This window comes from Vicia villosa, linkage group LG1 (assembly GCF_029867415.1).
Source record: "Vicia villosa cultivar HV-30 ecotype Madison, WI linkage group LG1, Vvil1.0, whole genome shotgun sequence".
Classification (NCBI taxonomy): domain Eukaryota; kingdom Viridiplantae; phylum Streptophyta; class Magnoliopsida; order Fabales; family Fabaceae; genus Vicia; species Vicia villosa.
Window position 1 is genome coordinate 167,256,133 of NC_081180.1, and position 3,068 is coordinate 167,259,200.

Here is a 3,068-nt window from a genome sequence, read left to right on the forward strand (position 1 = left end):
TTGTCAACTCCACCACATTCATTGTTGATCGTTGTCGCCGTTAATCGTAGTTATTTTTGTTATCGTCATCGTCAACACCGCCACACTCATTGTTGATCATCGTTGTTGTCAATCACTCACCGTTATAACCACCACATTCATCGTTGATCGTCGTCGTCGTCAATCGTCGTCATTGCCTCGTTTTGCTTTCTCATACTATTTTTAAGGTTATTTTGTCCTCTATTTTGTGTAAAATAGCTAGCTGTGTTTGTTGATTTATTACAAAGAGCGGATTTTATCATCTATTTATTTTTCATCATGGAAGTTGTTCTATTGTTTTACTTGTGGTTAGACTCTGTTTTTTCCAATTAGAAACTATGAAGCTAGATTGTGTTATATGTAATCTTAAATATACTGTTACAAATATAATTGACAAACATGCTAACAAGTTATTTTATTCTTTTATCATGTTTCTCTATAGGAAAATTACATCTTCAAATATTGATTGGAAGCCAATGCTTGGTATGAAATTTGATTCATCAGAGGAAGCTTATCAATTTTGGCTCACTTGTGGTGCAAATATGGGCTTTGGTGTTAGGAAACGTTATGTGAACAAGAACAAAAAAGATGGCTCTATATCTTCGTGTCGGTTTGTTTGCTACAAGGAAGGACTAAGAAAGGCAGACAAGAGAGATACTTTTGTTAGAAACCATAGAGCCAAAACTAGAACGGATTGCAAAGCAAGGATTTCTATTGTATTGAAGAATGAAAAGTTCGCCATCCATGAATTTGTATCGGATCATAATCACCCTTTGCAGCTACCAGAGACAACACACATGCTAGCATCACATAGAAAGATAACTGAAGTTCAAGCATATGAAATTGATTTAGCTGATGACTCGGGAATAAGACAAAAGTCTACTTTTCAACTTATGAGCACACATGTAGGACATAGTTCTAATCTTGGATATACACGTCTTGATATAAAAAACTATCTCAATGCAAGAAGACAGAGAAGTATGGTGTACGGTGATGCAGGATGTCTTTCTCAATATTTTCAACGACGATTGTTAGAAAATCCATCGTTCTTCCATGCATACCAGATGGATATAGAATAACAAATCACAAACGTGTTTTGGTGTGATGCAAATATGGTTTTAGACTACGGGTATTTTGGTGACGTTGTGTCATTGGACACAACATACTGTACCAATCATGCCAATAGACCACTTGCTCTATTTTCGGGTTTTAACCACTATAGAGGTTCAGTCATTTTTGGCGCAGCATTATTGTAATGAGACGATTGAGTCCTTTAAATGGTTGTTTGATACATTTTTACAAGCACATAACTACAAAAAACCAAAGACTGTGTTTACTGACCAAGATCAGGCGATGTCAAGAGCACTTGCTGAAGTGATGCCTGAGACTCATCACGGTTTATGCACATGGCACTTGTTGCAAAATGGAATAAAACACCTTGGGACCTTGATGAAGGGTGGAAGTTATTTTTTAAGAGATTTTAAAAAATGCATGTATGAATTTGATAGTGAAGAGGAATTTGAGGCAGCTTGGACTGATTTGGTGAATAATTATAACGTTCATGAAAACAATTGGATCAAATCAGTTTATGTTATTAAAAGAAAATGGGCTTCATGCTATATGAAGAAAACATTCACACTTGGCATGCGAAGTACTCAAGTTAGTGAAAGTCTTAATGCTCACTTCAAATCTTGTATGAAATCGAATGTGGATATAGTTCAGTTTTTCAAACACTTTGAGCGAGTTCTCGAGGAGAAGAGAGGAAATGAGTTAAGTTGTGATTATGAGTCTTCACATAAGCTTGCAAGATTAAAATATGAGATGTCTCCAATATTAATACAAATGGGAAAAGTATACACACACAAAGTATTTGAGCTTTTTCAAAATGAGTTCACCTTATTCTTAGCTTTAATGATATCAGAGAGAAACGAATCTCATTCTTTATGTGAATATATCATCACTATGGTCAACCATGAAGGATCTTGGAAAGTATCATTTGACAATGCTTCAACTTCCATTAGTTGTAGTTGTAGAAAATTTGAAACATTTGGTATACTTTGTTCACACACATTGAAAGTTTTTGAAGTGAACGATGTGAAATTGATTCCTGAGAAGTATATTTTAAGAAGGTGGACAAGAGATGCTCGTTGCGGCATTGTGAAATATTCTAGGGGAAAAGAGGTTGAAGGAGATCCAAAGTTATTCACAACACGAAAACTTAGGCAAGTTGTCTCTAAATTCATTAGAGTGGCGACCGAGGCATCATCCAACAAAGAGCATCTCGAATTTGTTGATGATAGTGTAGAAGTCATGCGAAAGAAAATTATGGAACTTCGCATACAATCTAGGGGTGATGACAGTGATAACAATGATAATCTATCAATTCAATGTCATGATGTTATGCAACCAAAGGGATTCAAGAAACGACTTGGCTTAAAGAGACAAAGACGGCTTAAGAGTTGGGTTGAGAAGCAACGAACTACAAAGAAAAAGGCTTCGCCGAAAGGGAAACCATGTAGCCAAGTATATCAGGTATTTAAGTTGATGTGTAGATCCTTGATTTAATTTTACATGTATTATCATTGGTTTTAATTTTACCTAATTATTTTAGGAAAAAACATCGATAAATCAAATGATTGATGAAGTATCTTGTTTGACACCTCCAGCTTATGAGCCTCCACAAACACAAACTGATCAATTTAACTTCACGGCACTTTTGATGGTAATTTAATTTGTATTTGAAAAATAATTATCCTTATAACTACTTTTAACTCGATGTTAATTAACTTTTGTTATCATGTAGGCACCTCTAAATGAAACTAATATTGCAACATTATCATGATTAGGCCTGATTATCACCAAGTTATAGTTTTGTTATATCTACGATGTATAGTACCATATTTATCACTTGGTGAATTGAGAAATGAGATTTCAGAGTTGTAATTAAGTAGTTCATGCTAAGTTGGTATTTTGAAAGATGTAATTATTTTGGGTTTTCTCAATGATTGTAATTATATAGCTGTTGCTATATGCAGTTCTATTACATCAAC

The 3,068-nt window shown here is 34.5% G+C and overlaps 1 pseudogene; it reads left to right on the forward strand.

Moving 5' to 3' along the window:
- The first annotated feature begins 356 nt into the window (after positions 1-356).
- Positions 357-2,860, forward strand: LOC131658962 (protein FAR1-RELATED SEQUENCE 5-like; annotated as a pseudogene).
- The last annotated feature ends 208 nt before the right edge of the window (positions 2,861-3,068 follow it).